The sequence below is a fragment of the Papio anubis genome, chromosome 18 (assembly GCF_008728515.1).
Source record: "Papio anubis isolate 15944 chromosome 18, Panubis1.0, whole genome shotgun sequence".
In the NCBI taxonomy this organism is placed as follows: Eukaryota; Metazoa; Chordata; class Mammalia; order Primates; family Cercopithecidae; genus Papio; species Papio anubis.
The window spans coordinates 31,640,970-31,662,060 of record NC_044993.1 but is presented as its reverse complement, the minus strand read 5'-3'; the positions used below and the strand labels follow the sequence as shown (position 1 = coordinate 31,662,060).

At 45.0% G+C, this 21,091-nt stretch overlaps 1 protein-coding gene and 1 long non-coding RNA gene across 4 annotated transcripts in view; one reads left to right on the top strand and one right to left on the bottom strand.

Moving 5' to 3' along the window:
• The first annotated feature begins 50 nt into the window (after positions 1–50).
• Positions 51–20,601, top strand: LOC110742042. Its single transcript, XR_002519262.2, has 2 exons — positions 51–200; positions 16,316–20,601. It is a non-coding gene; the product is annotated as an uncharacterized LOC110742042 (long non-coding RNA).
• Positions 15,309–21,091, bottom strand: part of CSNK2A2 (casein kinase 2 alpha 2) — a 40,388-nt gene continuing 34,605 nt past the window's right edge. Inside the window, exon 12 of one of the 3 annotated variants that reach the window (XM_003916964.4) lies at positions 15,309–15,755. The gene's annotated coding sequence lies outside the window, so the exon portion shown is untranslated. The remainder of the gene's footprint in view (positions 15,756–21,091) is intronic. The other 2 variants (XM_009196550.3, XM_031658189.1) reach the window with 2 other exon arrangements.

Genomic DNA, 21,091 nt, shown 5'->3' with positions numbered 1-21,091 from the left:
TTACAAGAACCACGGACTTCCGTTTCGTTGCGCTTGTAAGCCCCGCCTGGTCCCGCCTTCTCTTGAGAAAGAGCTCAGTTGTCAAGGAACTATTTTTCTTGCCGTCGTCGCAGAGAGGCCTTTGGAAAAGCGGAAGGGCACGGAGGGTTCTGGCCGTTGTTGCTGGCGCCTGCGTGGTGTCATGGGAACGTGGCGGGGCGGTGAGTGACGTGAGGGGGCGTGACGGCCAGGCCGGGAGGAGTTGCCCGCGGGGGAGAAAAGAGGGTGGGCAGGGAAAGTGGCTTTGAAGAGCTTCTTGGCGTCGGACGGACGCCCAACGAATGCTTGTCGGCCAAGTACAGGATCAGGTTAAAGGGAGCTAACCAATATTGAGCACTAACTGTAATGAGAGCCTAATATACATTCCTGCCTGTCATTATTCACATTGTGGCATGCAGTCAAAGCGACACTCTGAGGAAAATGTATCGCCTTAAATACATTGATTAGAAAATAAGAAAACCCGAACATTATTAGGCCGGGCGCGGTGGCTCACGCCCGAAATCCCAGAGCTTTGGAAGGCCGGGGCAGGGGGATCGCTTGAGTCCAGGAGTTCAAGACCAGCCTGGGCAAAAAAACGAGACCCTTCCTCTACAAAAAAATACAAAAATTAGCCGGGCATGGTGGCGCGCGCCTGTAATTCCAACTACTTGGGGGTCTGAGGTGGGAGGATCCCTTGAGCCCGGGAGGCAGAGGCTGCAGTGAGCCGAGACCACGCCACTGCACTCCAGTCTGGGCGACAGAGCGAGACCCAGTCTCAAATAAATAAATAAATAAATAATCCTGAACATTAAGATAAAGGCAGAAATTAATAAACAAAATTAAGAAAGTTGAGTTGAACCAACAACTGATTTTTATTATTTATTTATTTATATTTGAGACAGGATCTTGCTCTGTCACCTAGGCTGGAGTGCAGTGGTGCAATCATGGCTCACTGCAGCCTCGACCTCTCCTGCTCAGCCAATCCTCCCACCCCAGCCTCCAGAGTAGCTGACTACAAGTGTGGGCCACCATGCCTGCCTAAGTTTTTTTTTTGTAGAGACAGGGTTGACTATGTTGCTCAGGCTGGTCTCAAACTCAGGCTGGTCTGCACTCCAGCCTGGGCAACACAGTCTCTGAAGAACAAAAATAAAAATAAATTAATACGGCCGGGCGCGGTGGCTCACGCCTGTAATCTCAGCACTTTGGGAGGCCGAGGCGGGCAGATCACAAGGTCAGGAGATTGAGACCATCCTGGCTAACACGATGAAACCTCATCTCTTCTAAAAAATACAAAAAAATTTAGCTGGGCGTGGTGGCTGGCCCTGTAGTCCCAGCTACTCGGGAGGCTGAGGCAGGAGAATGGTGGGAACCTGGAAGGCGGAGCTTGCAGTGAGCCGAAATCGGGCCACTGCACTCCAGCCTGGGTGACAGAGCGAGCCTCAGTCTCAGAATTAAACAAACAAACAAACAAACAAATAAATAATAAAAGAGGGAAAAGAAAAGTCCTTTTTTTTCCCCCTCCTGGACTCAAGCGATCCTCCCACCTCAGCCTCCCCAGTAGATGGGGCTACAGGTGCACACACCACACCCAGCTAATTTTTGTATTTTTTGTAGATAGAGGGTTTTGCTATGTTGCCTGGGCTGGTCTCGAACTCCTCGGCTCAAGCAATCCACCTGCCTTGGTCTCCCAAAGTGCTGGGATTACAGGCGTGAGTCACCACGCTCAGCTATCACTATATACTCTGCACTATTGCCTTTATTTCTGATGGGAGGGAAGTTCCATTTTGACTCAGCTTTTAAAAATATATCCTATGAAGAGATTCACCGACTCAGCTTTGATGAGACCCAAATTCTCTGCTTACCTTTACAAATTTTACAAAACCATGTGGACCACTTAAATACATCGCTAAGTCACCTCCCAAGTGCTTGGAAGGGCCAAGCAAGTGAGGGTGCCTGAAGTTTGAGTTTCCTCTGGATGAATATGTCTCCGCTTCTGTCATATCATTCCTTTACTGATACTCTATTCAGTCAGGTTGGTCTTTGCCATTTCCCATAAGTAAGCATTTTCCCACCTAATTTCCTGCCCATACCATTCCCTCCTCCATTTTGTCTGCTTATTCCCAGAAGGCAGGGCTTTCCCTTCAACCCTCTTAAAGTGAGGTAGGCGGCGGGGCGCAGTGGCTCACGCCTGTAATCCCCGCACTTTGGGAGGCTGAGGCAGGCGGATCGCCTGAGGTCAGGAGTTCAAGACCAGCCTGACCAACATGGAGGAACCCCGTCTTGACTAAAAATACAAAATTAGCTGGGCGTAATGGCACATGCCTGTAATCCCAGATACTCGGGAGGCTGAGGCAGGAGAATCGCTTCAACCCAGGAGGCGGAGGTTTCGGTGAGGCGAGATCGTGCCATTGCACTCCAACATGGGCAACAAGAGCAAAACTCCGTCTCAAAAACAAAACAAAACAAAAAACAGAGTGAGGTAGGCTCTCCTTTGTACCCCTCCACCACTGGGTCTAGAGGTGGGATGTAGGTCCTCCTTTTTCTTCGTATCTCCTCCCAGACCATTGCCTCTCTCTCATTCCAAAACCCCCCAGCTCCTTTTAAACTCATACCATCAGGCTCCACTACCCACCATCCCTCCCTCATTGCAGCCATCTCAGATCCCTGGGTCATCTCTTGAATATTTAATGCCTGGCCCATTGTCTCTCTCCATGACTCTCATGAATGACTATTTCTGATATGTGTGCAACAGCTTCATTGAGATGTAATTTACTTACTAGAAAACTCACCCATTTTAAGTGCAAAATGATTTTTCGTATATTTATTGAATTCTGCAAACACCATCACAAATTTTCCATAACTTTCATCATTTGAAAAAGAGTCTCTCATCTAGTTTCTGTCCCTATAGATTTGCCTTTTCTGAACATTTTATCTAAATAGAATTATACAAAATGTGGTCTTTTGTGTCTGTCTTCTTTCACTTAGCATAATGTTTGGAAGGTTCATCCACACTGCAGCAATCAGGACTCTATTCACTTTTGTTGCTAAAGGGCATTCCACTGTATGGCTGTACCACATTTTTGTTTATCCATTCATCAGTTGACAAACATATGGCTCATTTCTACTTTTTGACTGTAAAGAATAAGGCTCTTATGAGGCTGAGCGCAGTGGCTCATGCCTGTAATCCAAGCACTTTGGGAGGCCGAGGCAGGTGGATCACTTGAGGCCAGGAGTTCGAGACCGGCCTGGCCAACATGGTGAAACCCTGTTTCTACTAAAAATACACAAATTAGCTGGGTATGGTGGCATGTGCCTGTAATCCCAACTACTCAGAAGGCTGAGGCAGGAGAATCACTTGAACTCGGGAGGCAGAGGTTGCAGTGAGCTGAGATCGTGCTGCTGCACTCCAGCCTGGGTGACAAGAGCAAAACTCTGTCTCAATAAATACATAAATAAGGTGGCTATGAACATTCACATACGAGTCTTTATCATGACATATGATATATCTAAGAGTGAAATTACTGGGTCCTATGGCAATTATATGTTTAACATTTTGAGAAACTACCAAATTGTCTTCCAAAGTGACTGCATCATTTTCCAGTTCCACTAGCAATGTATGACAGTTACAATTTCTCCACATCATCGCCAGCTCCTATCATTGTTTTTGATGACCCAGGACTTCACTCCACCCCAGCTACCTGCTCTTGTGGAATGACCTCTCCCTCAAGCATCCCACTCTACTACCCCTTCCTATTATTATTCAGGCTCCCTTCTCATGTTCTGAGTCCTTGAGGCCTCAAGTTACGCAACATCACTGGGACTTTGAACATACTACTCACCTCTGTCACATCCTCACTTTCCTTTGTCCTGGCTTAGATTTCACAGCCCCTTATTAACTCATTGGTTTGAGTACATCCTCCACAACATTTTCATCCTCTCCTCCTGGTGTGCACATGGATTCATGTGGCAAAACCTAAGCCAGGTTAAATGTGGTTGCGTCTAGTCTGTTTATCCCCAGGCAGTTAGACATGGCTGGAGAAAGGTTCACAGCCATGAGGACTCATCTTGCATCAAATTCATAACCATGGACCTCCAGTGGACACTTAGTGCAGCTCAGCAATTCTCTGACATTTCCTGGGCACTTGGTCTCCGGTATTAGTTTGTTCTCACGCTGCTGATAAAGACCTACCTGAGACATACCTGGGTAATTTATAAAGAAAAAGACGTTTAATGGACTCACAGTTCCATGTGGCTGAGGCGGCCTCACAATCATAGTGGAAGGTGAAAAGCACGTTTTACATAGCAGCAGACAAGAGAGAAATGAGAGCCAAGTGAAAGGGGTTTCCCCTTATAAAACCATCAGATCTTGTGAGACTTATTCACTACCATGAGAACAGTATCGGGGAAATCACCCCCCATGATCCAATTATCTCCCACCGGGTCCCTCCCACAACACATGGAAATTATGGGAGCTACAATTCAAGATGAGATTTGGGTGGGGACACAGACAAACCATAACACTCTCCTTTATCACCTTCCCCTCTTCTCCTCAACTTTCAATGTTTCCCCCAGTACCTTTCCAATAAATGCCATCTTCCTCCTCCTCTTCTTCTCCTTCTTCCCCTATCACTATTATCTATTTTCAAACCTTTTAAATTATTTCAAACAGGAACTCTGTACCCATTAAGGAAGTATGATCTTGCTTCTATTTCACTGAGAAAACTGAAGCAATCAGAACAGGGCTTCCATAGGACCCTTCTGCAAAACACACAACCCAGATGTGTACACGTCCAGGTATGGTGCTTTCCCTCCCATTGCACAGGAGAACCACCTGTGCTATTTAAGGACAGCCCTTGTACCTGGGCACCAGTTCCCAAAGCCATTGACTCATCACAGATGTTATTCCTGCAACAATGCCCTTGTGCTCCCACACCATCAATTTTCCCTCTGCAGAGGATCATTTCCATAAGTCTATGAACAGCTGTAATATTCCCATCTAAAAATAAATCCCTTCCCTTGGCCCTACCTCTTTCCCCCTACAGCTCAATTTCTCTGCTGCCTTTTATAGCAAAGCTTCTCAAAAGAGTTGTCTTATGCTCCCCACTTCTTTTCTCCTGTCCCTACCTCAGTCCATTCCAATCCCACTTCTGCCACACCACTCTTCAAGCTCAGTTCTCATGCTCACAAGTGACCGCCATGTTCACAAACCCAGCGGCCAATTCTGACACCTCATATGACTTGATTTTTCAGCAACCATTGCTTCCTTCTTCTTGAAATACATTCTTTCCCTGACTTCCAGGCACCATACTCTTCTAGTTACCCCCTTTTATCTTTTCACCAGTCATTCCTTCTTTGTCTTCTTTGCTAGTCCATCCTCATCTCCTCCGTGTCTAAGCTTCACAGGGCTCCAGGTGCCATTTGTGAACTCCACTCTTCCCCAAATCCACTCCCTCCAAAATCAGCTAGTCTCATGGCTTTAATAGCTCCCTATATATAAGCTGATTCTTTCCACCCCTATTCCCAAAGTCTATCTCCATTCCCACTGCTCCACTGGGCTCCGTTTGCCTATATCCAACCATCTACTTGACTTCTCCCCTGGGAGGTATCATGGGCATTTGGATCTTAACATGGCCCAAACAGAGCTTTACATTTCTCCACCCTCTCCCCTCACACACATCCCACACACAGCCCTTACCCAAGCCTGCTCCACCCCGAGTCTTGCTCATTTTGGTAAATGACAGCTTGATTCCTTGCTGAGACCCAACACCTTGGAGTCAGTTCAAGCTCCACTTTTTCCTCACAGCCCACATCAGCAAATTCTATAGCTCTACCTTCAAAATATCTTCCCAATCTAATCACATGCCTACCTTTATTTTTTATTTTTATTTTTCTGAGACGGAGTCTTGCCCAGTCGCCCAGGCTGGAGTGCAGTGGAGTGCACTGCAAGCTCCATCTCCTGGGTTCACGCCATTCTCCTGCCTCAGCCTCCCGAGTAGCTGGGACTACAGGCGCCCGCCACCACGCCTGGCTAATTTTTTTTTATAATTTTAGTAGAGACAGGGTTTCACCATGTTAGCCAGGATGGTCTCGACCTCCTGACCTCGTGATCCACCCACCTCAGCCTCCCAAACTGCTGGGATTACAGGCGTGAGCCACCGCACACGGCCCAGGCATTTCTTTATAGCATCGCAAGAAGGGCTAATGCAGGCCCCCTCCCCTGTACACCTGAGACAGTCTCCTCCTGATGGCTCACAGCCACTCTTGCCATCCTGTAGTCCACTCTCCACATGGCAGCCAGAAGGATCCCCTTAGTAGCTCTTTGCTCTAATAGCTACTCATTTTGCTAAGAATAAAACTCAGGCTCATACCTATAATCCCAGCACTTTGGGAGGCCAAGGTGAGCAGATTGCTTGAGCCCAGGAGTTTGAGACCAGCCTAGGCAACATGGTGAGACTCTGTCTCTACAAAAAAAATGCAAAAATTAGCCGGGCGTGGAGGCGCACACCTGTAATCCCAGCTACTCAGGCTGAGGCACAAGAGTCACTTGAACCCAGGAGGCGGAGGTTGCAGTGAGTCAAGAGTGTGCCACTGCACTCCAGCCTGGGTGATGGAGTGAGAAATATATATGTATATAGTATTATTATATATATTATATATAATATATATTTAATATGTACTATATATAATTATATAATATATAATATTATATATTATAACATATATAATACAATTATATAATATATAACATATATAATACAATTATATATAATATATATTATAACATATATAATACAATTATATATATTATATATTAGATATAATTATATATAATATATTTAATATATATTTTTATATAATATAATTTTTATATGTATATATTATATAGTATATATTATATAATATTTATATATATATAATTTTTATATAATATAATATATTTATTATATATATATATAATATATATATATAATATATTAAATATAATATATTTTTTAAGAGTATGTAAATATGGCGGTAGTTGGCTCAAGCCTGTAATCCCAGCACTTGGGAGGCCGAGACGAGGCGGATCCACAGGTCAGGAGATCAGAGACCATCCTGTAGCTAACCGCAATTGGGAAACCCCGTCCTCTACTAAAAAAAAGAAATACAAAAATGGCAGGAGGCTGTGATGGCTGAGCCTGTAGCTACCAGGAGGCTGAGGCAGGAGGAGGTAGTGGGCAGGAGGCAGGAGCTTGTAGTGGCTGAGATCCAGGCCACTGCACCTCCCAGCCTAGAGCAGAGGCAAGACTAAGTCTCACAAAAAAAAAAAAAAAAAAAAGTAATAAATATAAAAATATATGAGTGTATATATACATACATACATATATACACACACACACATATATACACAAATAAAAAAAAAATCCTTACTCTGGTCTCCTCCATCTTGTTCCCTGAAGCTACTTTGGCCTTCTCTCCCACATCCTTCTCCTCACACACTCCTCCCTCAGTGTTGCCTGCACCCTGTACCCCTCTCTCACTGGGCTTCCCTCTGCCTCTGCCCCTGCGCCGGCTGGTGCTGCTCCGCCGGCTCACTCCTTTCCTCACTCAGAGCTCCACTCAGGCACTGTCTGTGTTAGCTCCCTAGGGATGCCACAACAAATGACCACAACCTGAGTATGGTGGCAACTGAACAAAATAAAATTAAAGTAAAATTAATTCAAAATAAAATGTAAATGTAAAATGACAACTATGTAATCTCTCACAGTGCAGGAAGCTAAGAAGTCCAAAATCGAGGTGTTGATTGGGCCATGCTCCCTCTGAAGGCTCTGGGGCAGCGTCCTTCTTTGCTTCTTCCTGGCTTCTGGTGGCCCCCAGGCATTCCAATCTGGTTGGCTTGTGGGAGCGTCATTCCAATTTCTGCCTCCATCTCCACATGGCCACCTTGTCTCTGTGCCCTCTCCTCTCATTATAAGGATACTCAGCATTGGATTTAGGGCACATCCTGAATCCAGCATGACCTCATCTTGAGATCTTTGACTAATTACATCTGCAAAATCCTTTCCAAATAAGGTCACATTCTGAGGTTCTGGGTGGACATGAATTTTGGGGGGATATTACTCAGCCCACAATACTACTTTACTGGAGAGGATGTCTTTGACAACCCAGTCTTAAAAACAGCACCCCCTCCACACCCTACCGATGCTTGTTCTCCCACTGCTCTGGCTGATTCTTTTTCATTGCACTTATTACCACTTGACAGTCTAAATAGTTATTTGCTTATTGTCTGTCTTGCCCATCACTCAGTTCTGAGCTTCTGGGAGAAAGAATTTGGTCTGTCTGGCTTATAGATGTATTCCCAGTGCTCAAGCCTAGTGCTTGCATTTTTAAGTGGGTATGCAGTATGTGTTGAATCAGTGAATCAGACTCACAGGCTTGGGGCTCTTGGCCACTGAAGGTGCAGCACAAGCTCTGTGTCTCCTGGTCTCTGCAGCTCCAGACCCACGCAGTCCATAGAGCCCCTCCTCAGCTTGGAATCCAGGCTCACTGAGCCCATTTGCCTACCCACAAAAGCTCTGTGGTCTCTTATTGGGTTGTGTTGTTCTTGCAACTTTCTCTCGGTAACTATGCATTTTCTGGACACAGTGGCTCACACCTATAATCCCAGCACTTTGGGAGACCAAAACAGGAGGATTGCTTGAGCCCAGGAGTTCAAGACCAGCCTAGTCAATGTAATGAAACCTTGTATCTACACAAAAATAAAAAATTAGCCTGGCATGGTGATGCACGCCTCCTGTAGTCCCAGCTACTCAGGAGACTAAGGAGGGAAGATCACCTGAGCCTGGGAGGTGGAGGCTGTAGTGAGCTACTCCAGCCTGGGTGACAGAGTGAGACTGTCTCAAAAAAGAAAAAAAGAGGCTGGGCACGTTGGCTCATGCCTGTAATCCCAGCACTTTGGGAGGCCAAGGCAGGTGGATCACAAGGTCAGGAGTTCGAGACCAGCCTGGCCAAGATGGTGGAGCCCTGTCTCTACTAAAAATACAAAAATCAGTCAGGTGCGGTGGTGGGTGCCTGTAATCCTAGCTACTCAGGAGGCTGAGGCAGGAGAATTGCTTGAACCTGGGAGGCAGAGTTGCAATGAGCTGAGATCACACTGCTGCACTCTAGCCTGGGTGACAGAGCAAGACTCTGAAAAAAAAAAAGAAAAGAAAAAAGAAAAGAAAAGAGAAAGAAAGAAAGAAAGAAAGGAAAGAAAGAAAGAAAGAGAGAGAAAGAAAGAGCCAACAGCACAGACATCTCAATTGGTTCAGCTTACACAATTTTGAAAAATAAAGAAATCACGAAAAATAAAGTTAAGCAAACTTTCCATTTGATGGGTGCTAAAACTGCTGTGCCCAGATCAACTATAGAGAAGAACAGAGCTTTCAATGGCAATTTTAAATAAGTGGGATCAAGAATCTGAAGCATTTCTTCCAAAACAAAAACAAAAACAAAAACAAAAACTGCAACAGGAGATGACACACGGGTTCACCAGAACGATCCTGAAGACAAAGCACAAAGCAGTGGCTACGAAGAGGTGGAAGTGGTCTGGCCAAAGCAAAAGTAGACCAGTCGAAGGTCATGGCAACAGTTTTTTGGGATGCTGAAAGTATTTTGCTGTTAACTTTCTGGAGGGCCAAAGAATGATAACATTTGCTTCCTATGAGAGTATTTTGAGTAGGTTACCCAGAGCTTTAGCAGAAAAATGCCTGGGAAAACTTCACCAGAGACTCCTTCTCCACCACAATGCTCCTGCTCACTCCTCATGAAAAACGAGGGTAATTTTGCAAGAGTTTCAACAAGAAATCATTAGGCATCCATCGTACAGTCCTGATTTAGCTCCTTCTGACTTCTTTTTGTTTCCTAATCTGACAAACTCTTTAAAGGGCACCCAGTTTTCTTCAGTTAATAATGAGGCTGGACACGGTGGCTCATGCCTGTAATCCTAGCATTTTGGGAGGCCAGGGCGGGTGGATCATCTGAGGTCAGGAGTTCAAGACCAGCCTGGCCAATGTGGCGAAACCCCGTCTCTACTAAAAATATAAAAATTAGCCCGGCATGGTGGCACGCATCTGTAATCCCAGTGCTTGGGAGGCTGAGGCAAGAGAATCACTTGAACTTGGGTGGCAGAGGTTGCAGTGAGCCAAAATCATGCCAGTGCACTCCAGCCTGGGCAACAGAGGGAGACTCTGTCTCTAGATAAATGAATAAATCAAGCAAGCAAGACTACACTGGCATGGTTAAATTCTCAGGACCCTCAGTTTTGTTTTGTTTTGTTTTGTTTTTTTGAGACAGAGTCTCACTGTGTTGCCCAACCTGGAGTTCAGTGGTGCAGTCTTGGCTCACTGCAACCTCCACCCACCAGGTTCAAGTGATTCTCCTGCCTCAGCCTCCTGAGTAGCTGGGATTACAGGCACGTGCCACCACACTGACTAATTTTTTTGTATTTGTAGTAGAGGCGGGGTTTCACCGTATTGGCCAGGCTGGTCTCGAACTGCCGACCTCAAGTAATCCACCCGCCTCAGCCTCCAAAGTGCTGGGATTACAGGCACCTGCTACCACACCTGGCTAATTTTTTGTATTTTTAGTAGAGGCGGGGTTTCACCGTATTAGCCAGGATGGTCTCGATCTCCCGACCTCGTGATCCGCCCCCCTTAGCCTCAAGACCTTAATGTATTAAATTTATGAGTGTAGATTTAGGTTAGTATTTGAATGCTTAGGAAGATTTCATCAGATTTTAGGCCTTTCATATTATTGGAAGTGTGTGCAAATCAAACAGTGTAAATGTGTAATTTAAACAGTTTAAAACGGCCAAGGAAACTAGATTAAGTGTGCAAGCAATTTTTTCATTGTAATTCATTAAGTTTTGAACTAATTGAACGTTAAAGATTAAGCATTTCTATCTATATACAAAATCAACTTGTTTGTAGCTATAACAAGATTTATAAACTGATCTTAAAGACATGAGGCAAATTAGATATTTAAATGTACAGCTTTAATAACTATTGTTTAAAACACCAGTAACCGTAAGCATCCCTTTCAGTGCACAAAAGCCCTAGTCAGATGCCAACACCCAGTGGACAGTGTCTGTTCATGTTAGTCCAAGCCCAGAAATTCAGAGCATCTGCCCTGGAGACACGATGGGCTTGCCACACACTGGAAGGCAGAGTTGACTTCCCGTGTCTCTTTTCTGATGGCGATGGGGATGGGGATGCGGAGGTATAGCAGTGAGGTGAGGAGCTGTATCCCTTAGCTGGGAGCAAAGATGGAAGGGTGCCCTGAATGACTGGAGTGTCTAGCTGGCAAAGGACAACTGTTTCCCAGCTCCAGCAGTGATAGCCATTGAGCCTATCAGGAAGAGTCATGGTGGGCAGATGAGGTTCCTGCTCATCTGAGAGTGGAGTCTAAATGGGAGCCTGTGAGGCCCTGCACGTTACTATTATTAAAAAAAATGAATTTAAGGCTGGACCCAGCGACTCACACCTGTAATCCCAACATTTTGGGAGGGTGAGGCAGGAAGATCGCTTGAGCCCAGGAGTTTGAGACTAGCCTGGGAAACATAGCAAGCCCTTGTCTCCATTAAAAACTTTAAAAAAATTAGCTAGGTGTGGTGGTGTGCGCTTGTAGTCCCAGCTACTCAGGACTCTGAGGTGGGAGGATCATTTAAGCCCAGGAGGTTGAACTGCAGTGAGCTACGATTACACCACTGCACTCCAGCCTGGGCAACAGAGCAAGACCCTGTCTCAAAATGAACTTTTAACTGTACATACAATCAAATGTACTCTTTTTTAGGTGTAAAGTTTTGACAAGGGCACCAAGTCAAATAACCGCCACCACATTTAGGACACAGAACAATTCCATCATCCCTGAAATGACCTCATGCTTATGTTTTGTAGTCATCCCTAACCCTTGGCAACCACCAATCTGTTCTACATGGATCTGGCTTCTTCGCTTAGCACAATGCATTTAAGATGCACATTATTTTAACAGCCTGTAGAATAATATTCTGAAAAAGATTGTTCATCCATTCTGCCACCTGGCCCCTCATAGCCAGAGCTATTTTAAAACATGCTGGTCCTCAGCATGCTTTTTTTTTTTTTTTTTTTTTTTTTTTTTAAAGCAGGAACTCACTCTGTCACCCAGGCTGGAGTGCGGTGGCGTGATCATAGCTCACTGCAACCTCAAACTCCCGGCCTTAGGCGATCCTCCCACCTCGGCCTCCCAAAGCACTGGGACTACAGGCATGAGCCACCATGCCCTGCCGTTGTGCTTACTTATGAAATCTTTCCCATGGCATTTCAAATACATTAAAATGCAACAATTTTTCATATTTATGTTTTTTTCTTCTGTGATTTTTGAGAAGAATCCTTAGAATTTGCTTTTGAAATTATCTGACAATTCTGTGACTCTTCACTAATTTATCATGAGAAAAATATTTTTAAAAGCAAATATTGAATTTAATGAGCGACACTCACAAGGCTGTACATTAAGACATTTAATTCCACTTATTAATATTTACTTTCAACTTTCTTAGGTTAGAGCCAACACGTTTTCTTTCTTCAGGTCTCAAACATTTCTATAGTCCCCTAAAAAGCTGAGAGGCTGCGGACACTGTGCTCCACATGGAGGCCTGCAAGAATTCCATGGCCAAAGTCATCACAGCTCCAGCCTGCACCAGTGAGGGAAGGGACGGGAGGCTGCTTTCTAGAATCATAAGAATACCCTTTCTAAAAAACATCATATAGCATAATTATTTTTAAAGATTTCATTCCACATACATACTGTCCAAAAATGTATGTGCAAATTTGTTTATTGCAGCAATACTGGTAATACTGAAAAATTAGGAACAATTCAAAGTGTATGAATAACAGATTGATTCAACTGTGGTGTATCACGCAATGGTAAACCATGCAGCCACGAAAAGGGATGAGGTAGATTTATACATGCTAATGCAGTAAGGTGGAATGCACTAAGTGGAAATACAAGTTGCAGAATAAGAATGCATAGTCTGATTATAATTTATGTAAAAATGAAAATTATAATTTTAAAATAGTAAGTGCATTGGAAAAAAATGGGAAGATAAACACAAAATTTAATGGTGATTACCTCTAAGGGAGGAAGAGGCTTTCGTGTGAGCATGGGGTGTGTGTGGCTGGGGGCGGGGGCTTTCGTTATTTACTTCTCTGTAAGCATTTGAATTTTGTTGTTGTTGTTGTTTCTTACCACAAACATATATTACTTTGGTAATCACGAAAATGCAATCAATATTGTTTAGAACACAACCAGGACCACTGGGAGATGAGAGCTGATGTTCTCAATCTCCAAGCACATTGAGGAGGAGCTGAAGACAGTTTTCGTGTTATTAAGTGTTAGGATATGTCCCCTGCTTTCAAAAGTCAAAACAACCTACTCAAAAATCACCTCCTTTCCCTTTTTTCTACAACCACATACTTTCTCAGCTCCACCATAATCGCCCACAAAACTGAAAATTATTTGTGAAACATGATTTCCACATGGAGCAGTTAAAGAGAGCCTTGGTTGAGGGGGGAAATTGGAGGAGGGAGCTATGGTTCCAAGTTCTACATGACATCTCAAGATGCAAGCCAATCAAATGATTCTATTCGAATAAGACCCTCCATGTCCGGAAAAGACCTCAAATGGCAGTAAGTCATGCTAAGTAGCACAGATACGTGCTGTGGAGATAAACATGCACGCACAAAGCATGTTCCTAGGTACAACAAGGTACAAGGTACAACAAAATAAAAGTATTGTGATGCCGTCCCAGAGATCTGGGAGACTCACAGAAATTTGCACAGTCTTGAGTCACAAAGGGCCCCACGAGACAGCCAGCTTGAGAAAATTAGGCCAGTGATGGGGCTGGAAAGCACCAAATCTATCTGCTTGGTGTCCCACGGGTGGTGGTCTATGGGTCCTCACCTGCTGGTGTCCAGAGGGGATGCAGTCTCAAGCTCCCACACCTGAGCAACAGCTTAGATGCCACAGAAGCTGGTCCAAAGGACACCATGATGCTGTGGTGGCCCTGAAAGGGGCCTCTTTGCTTTCCTCCACAGTCACTTAAAAAACTGTGAACATCCACACTCGGGTGCCCACCGTGGGCCAGAACTAGCTGCAGAGGAGAGAAAATGTTGTGTGGACAAAGTTGCTTTTGTGGAGACCTAGCTGGCGCGCCATCCAGTGGCTTAGGTGTCTAGATCTGCCCATAGCTTCTGCTGTCCCCCAGGCAGTGGGAGGACACAAACCAGCAGCCAGGACAAGGTCATGGCCACTGCTTTCACCTGCCCTGACACCGCTGTCTCGAGCTGAGGACCATGGGAGCCAGTGAAGTCTCATTTGTAGCACTGGGTTTCTCCCGTTTAACAAACACAACCAGTGCTTCCGTTCTAGCTCCCCGAGTATCCACTTTTCCTTCCAGCTCATGGATGCTTCAGAACGTGTGGTCAGAAGCAGCCCTCAGATCAGAGACCCCGACCCCTCTCCTGCCTCAGGACAGCAGACTCAACAAGCCTCTGAGATGGGGCCTTTCTTCAGTAGCGGGTGCTCGGGGGACAGGATTGAGATGGGATGAAATGTGAAGACGGGAGCAAAGGGGCAACCAAGAAAGGGCCAAGGCATCTTCCTGCATTCTCAGGAGGCGACTCTTCTTTGAAGGAGAGGCCAGGGAGGATGCTGGTCAGTGGGAATGTGTCCAAGGCAAGGCCCCGCTTTCCTGGCTGAGTCTACTTCAGCCATCCATGTTGTCCCCATTCCTAAGACGGGTTCACTGTGTACCTCTTACCACTCACCTCTGGAAGAGAGTCCTTACAAATGGGCCCTCCTTGGCTGAGTGTGGTTGCTCACACCTCTATGTAGTCCCAGCACTTTAGGGGGACGAGGAGAGAGGATCACTTGAGTCAAGAGTTTGAGACCAGCCTGGGCCACATAGCGAGACCCTGTTTCTACAAAAAAACTTAAAACTTGTCAGGTGTGGTGGCATCCACCTGTAATCCCAGCTGCTCAGGAGGCTGAAGCAGGAGGATCACTTGAGGCCAGGAGGCCGAGGCTGTAGTGCTCCAGCTATTGTTGCACCACTGCACTCCAGCCTCGTGACAGAGCAAGACCCTGTCTAAAAACAAAAATGAAACCTGGCCCGCCTTGCCCCAGGGACCTCCCCTGCTTCATCTGGTTAGAACCTGGCACAAATGCACTTTTGTCTCGTCCTGAGTCACAAGTCTCAGTTCATGACCCTTTCCATACTGAAAACTCTCCATACGTTTCTTTTAAAACCTTTTATTCAATAATATATACTTTTAAAATAATAATACGTAACTGCCGCCATGCCACATACTGCCCCCATCCCCCCACTGTGGAGTCTGTGGTCAGCTAGTTAGCGTGGTTTGCTGCAAAAACAGGCGGCCACGGGACGAGCTGAGGGGCTCTGGGAGCAACAGTAACCAACAACATTCTGCATACCCTTCACATTCCCCATGCTTTCTGGGTCGGGAAGAAGTCAACAGGAAGCCAAAGGCAAGTGAGCCTTTTACATTCGGAAGTGAGGTTTGATATACGGTGGTGGGCTGCCCTTCGCTTGGTCTAGTTCGTGCTCGCCAAACCTGCCACCGTTTTGTGTCTGCTCACGGAACGTGATCTCTCTATACGCGTTAAGACGTTTGATTTGGTTCTTGTTCTGCTTATGGAAAAGTGGGAGAACCGCAACAGACCTGGGGAAAGAGACGGGAGGAGGGAAAGACGTCATTAATCAACCTGAGCGGGCGAGGGGAGGCCTCCATGTGCGGGAGGGCCTGCGCTAGAATGCAAGCTCGGCCTTCCCATGCCACTTGGTGGAGAACCCTGCGAGAACTCACTGAGTTCAGGTTTCCAACAGTACCCTCTGCCTTCCTCTTCTGATTATCATGACAGAAATGGTCTCTAGCATGGCCTTCTGTCACAGGAAGGGTGCTCTGGGCACCATGTGTGTTGTGACCCACTCTTCTACCCTACCCCATCCCTCGGGTCCAGGGCGCTGATAGAGAAGGCTCGGAGACTCTTGACCATCCTGTGCCAGTCAAGCTACAAATTCAGCAGTCAGCTCTAGGTCCCCCTCAGACCTGACCTGATTATCTGAGGTGTCTTAGGACTAAGATGGGGTCTGTATTTACTCAGAAAAAGGGCTGAATCCACTAATAAACAAAGAGCAGTAAGTGAGCTCAAATATTTTTAACTCTCCCCTGGAAACAGCTAGCTGCCTGGCATGGCCTGAAAACCTCATTTCTCCTTCCAGGTCCAGCAGAGCAAGTGGGTGGTGAGATGCCGGCAGCGGAATTCTAGAAGCAGTGCCTCCCAGAACAGCACTACAGTACTGAGAAAGGACTATACACCTGGGAAGCTGTCACACACACAAAATTATTTCATGAAAACTTTCTTTGGGTAAAGGAAGGGTTCCACTGCGTAGTATTTGAGAAGGGCTGCGTGGTGCATAAGGTTTAGAAAGAAATGACTATATTTGCCTTTAAACACTTCAGCTGATTCCAAGCACTCCACTTCAGAGGATCAGTGAGAAGAAACTACACTAATTAAAGACACCACCACCTGCCAAATAATAGCGCTGTCCTGCAAGGAATGGGGCTAGGGAGAGTGTTTCACATATGCAGAACACCGGGCCACAAGGTTAAAGTCATGCACTAAAACAGTCAATCCCAAGAAGCAGGTGTCTGAGTGGCGTGACTCAGAAGCAAGTACATAAACACGGAGCACTCCCACCAGGACACCACTCTAGCCCCATTTCTGCCAAAGGAAAGTTTTCACATCAAGGTGTAACACACATCTTTGGAGTTCAACGTTTATGCCTCCCCACTCCCCAAAGAGACAGGAAATACAAGTTAAGGTCCTCATAGCAATAGTTTGTCTCCCACTTGGGAAAGCTGGTTATTGTCAACATTTTTATTTAAGAAAACAGGATTTAACATGGCATTTTTCTTCCCTCTAAGGGCAGCAGCACATAAATCATACATCAGTCATCCAGTGATACAAAGAGGTGGCCAATTGTGTCTGAAGTAGTCACTTGTAAAGGATCATAACCCAGGCAGTGTTGCTTTTCTGCAAACAGAAGGAAACAGAAGGCTCCATGGTCCTTGAAGATTATCCAAGTTTTCCACTAGTTGTCAAGATTTCTGTCCCAACCTCTTAGTCACCATTTACAGCAAGAAGAGCCAGCAAGTGAAAAACTGTTAATTTATTGATTCAAAGTTTTTTTTTCTTTTTAAAAAACAATCCCCAATACATGCAGTTCAGGGTTAAGTATCACATTTGTAGCACATTGTTGAGTCTCAACACAAAAATATGCAACACCTGTATAATCCCATCACATCTTTTTCCAGCCTCTACAATACCTAGTTGGGGGTGTTTTCATTTACACATCCACATAGCTTAGAAGCATGTTATTAGCGGTTGATCTGGCCCGATGCTTCTCTGCCACCTCCCCTGCCCTGGTCTCCACCGTGGGGTTATTTTTTTCTAAAGGCAGGATGTTACTCAGTCTTAATTTATTAAGGTCACTGACAAACTTTGGCTTCTTGTGTGCTCATGTGGTCCCTGCTTTTGCTTTCGGAAGGGTTTATATTGAAACAACTGTGACTCTGATCAGTTATTATCCCCTCGTTTATTTGTAGGAAATAAGTTTGCTTGTTCCTGTGGGTGCTCACACAGTAACACAGGTTCCTAAAGTAATCATTTAATCTGAACTGGCATTAAAGGAAACTGTTAACTGGGCTCTCTTAGATCTGCTTCAGTTCATATAAAAAAACTCTTCCAATTGTTGCATGTGTCTCAAAGTAGTTCTGCTTCCATCCTTATCAACAGAGCACCTGGGAGAACCTAAGTCATTTCCCTGAGTAGGCACAGACCATGAGCCCCGCAGCACTCAGCTCTCTCCGGGACTCAGCACCTGACTCGAGAGCACCACCTTTCAGTCCACTGGGACCAATCCAGCGGGCAGCGCCCTCCCCAGGGTGCATTCCAGAACATAAACTTGGTACCCTCTGATTTATCCCCTCAAGAAGTACATTTCCTCCTCAAGAGCTACCTTTAGATGGTTTTTCTTATTGGTCCCTTTTAACAGCCCCTCCCCTAGCCACTCTCTTCAAGTCCCCAACGATTACGAGTTTGTCTGTCTCCTCTAATCTGTCAGTCTGAGAGCACCTTCCTCTCTGCAAGGGAACACATTTGCTTTAAACCTTGTGAGTGCTGACATGTTACAGAATGTCTGGGAGGAGGCCCGGCTGAGTGACTGGTGTTTAAGTGCCTCAATGAATGACATCAGCACTTCTCTAGTTGACGAGAAGGCCCAGGAAAGCTTGGTCTGCATCATACACTCAATAGCTTCTCCTACCCAGCCACCTACCCTGCCTACAGGGATAGGACGAAAGCAAGGCCAGCTGACAGCATCCAGGGGAGAGTGAAATGCCACCACACCAGAGGTGCAAATGTGACTCAGCACTTCATGAGTTCTACTCTCACCATAGGATTTCTCAGCAGAAGCAAACCTTGCAGTTAGTTAGGCTCACTTGTAGCCAACAAATGATACAGCCATCTGGATTTGGCATAGGAACCTTTTGTTCTCACCATACCAGGTCTATGTTCTTGAACATAGGCAGTACCTGAGATGATAGTATAACACTACCCTGTTCCCCACATTTTTTGCTTTTCTTTAGGAAATAATTAAGTCCTTATCATAGGCACTTTTAACCTGTTTAAGATAATGAAGCAAACAAATGAAAAGTACTGAGATGAGTTTAAGAAAGAATATGCTAACTGAAAAAGATACTGGGTGCGTACATTTACCATGGTTTAGTCTAAATATTAGACACACAGACACACACACAGACACACACACACCCCTTTTGGAACTCTCCAAGACCATCTCCAAATCTAGGTAAATAATCTTAAATTTTGGGGGAAGCTAGGTTTGGAAACAAAAATGGTTTTTGGAGACAGGAAAAGAGACGGTCTGAAACTGGACTCACTTCAGTTTGGAAAAGAATGGCGTAGGTGCCAAGACCAGACCCAGGAAGGGGTGAGCATTTCAAGCCCAGTTATGGTCTAAGTCTAAGGCATGAAGAGAGGTAAAAGTCCAGGTGCTGGAAAAGCAAGCTGTGTGCTTAAAAGAAGAATGCCTGTGTCAAAGTTGCAGTTACAAAACCCCAGGACAAGGCAGGCAGGTGGTGTCTGCACCTACACCACCGTCAGAGAGACAAGCAGAGGTCAATCACCTGACTCTTCTCCTCCAGGTACTTTTATTACCTTTGGGGGACCCACGGGAAAGGAATGGGGTTACCGCTTCACCAAGACCCTCCAGCAGGCTCCACTTGCCTGGTCCAGACAGGCAACTTAAAAAAAAAAGGGGGGGGCTGAGGAGTGGGTGATAAAGGAGATTGGAGGGGGAGCAGGAAAGACATGCAGTGGCACATCTCCCTGATGATAACCAATGCTTCAGGATTGCCTACAAGGGCACATTAGAAGGCTTTTGATAATCCAAAACACTGAGTTTTGCTGCCTGACATATCAATATAGGTTTAGCCGAGAGCTCACATCTTGCTTTTGATTTTCAGGTAGAACAAATGTTTACATTAGTATACAGCATGTGCAATGCAAGCAGGCAGCATTGGTATGAGAACCTTAACTGAATGCATTTCTTGGCTTTGGGATCTTATTTTTTATTTTTTACTCTATAAACTCAACTCTATAATAAGAGAAGAGATTCATTTGTATTTTAAGTTCCCACAGACCAAACGACAAAAATAGAATCTACATTTAGAGATAGGACCTGCTACCAATACCAATAAGATTTTATTGGAATATGGAATGTAAACAAATGTTTCAAACAAACAATCTAACCTTATAAAAATGTATGGCATTATTAAATAGTTAATAAAGAAATCCTAAAGGGTGATGTGGTAGACACCTCTAGTTCTAGCCTAGGTGTGTGAAGTCCCCAGAGCTGTGGCATGGCCCTGCAGCTGGGATGAGGGGACTGCCTACAAACCATGTTGCTGCTGAGTCCCCCAAATGAAATCAGCCCTATTTTTGTTTAAACAAACTCTAGCTTTCTCTGCTAACATGAAGGTTTGCACAATGGATCCAACACTTGCTCCAGGAGCACTGTTTTCTTCCCCAAGCCCCTTGTATATTCCTCTCAGTTGCTTGAGTTTCAGATGACCCTGCCCAGACAACTCTAGTACCTGCATGCAAGACAGACTTATCTTTGCCATCACATAAATGAATCACATATCAGAACTCACAAATGCATATTACAGTGGGAAACTGTATCTCATGGGGATAAAAGGAGGTGGGAGAGGGATATCTTTTTCGGTCTTTCCTGAAAATATTCTAATGGGATGTTTTCCTCCCTCGCCTTGCCTGAAGACTGACTTTCCAGCTTTAGTTATGGTTGTGAACAAAAAGGTCTCTGTTTCAGAGAGGTGTATTAAAATAGGTGCACACATAGGGATGTGCTGGGAAATGGTGACGTTCTCTTACAAGGCTGCCAAAAAAAAAAAAAAAAAAAAAAAACAGAAAAAGCAACAAAAAAATAGCAACAAGATTTTATGGTAAGGCAAATCAACAAAGGTTATAGTGAGCTCCAAGTTATGCACTTAGCATGGAACTTTTGATGATACCCACGGACCAGTTCATGGCATTGTAAGGTTTCGTGATCCCTCCTGACATCAAAGAGGGCTCTTGTGAAAGTGACTGCAGTTTGCTCCCAAATGAATCCACTTGGAGGAAAACTGCAGGGATGAGGTACATTTCCTGGAGAGCTCATGTCATAAAAAAATACATAAAACATGGATTTGTAAAGAGCTTAAAAAAAATACTGTCACTGTTTTAATATCTCCTTTTTGTAAATGAGGCTGGTGTGTCAGTATAGACTGCTGACATTTCGCTAAGACTTGAGCCTGAATTTCACCAAAGGAAACCCAGACCACCATGGAATAGATAGGAAGTCAGACATTCAGAGCTTGTTGACTGAATGGGTTAATTCAACAGTGGTGCCCTGTTA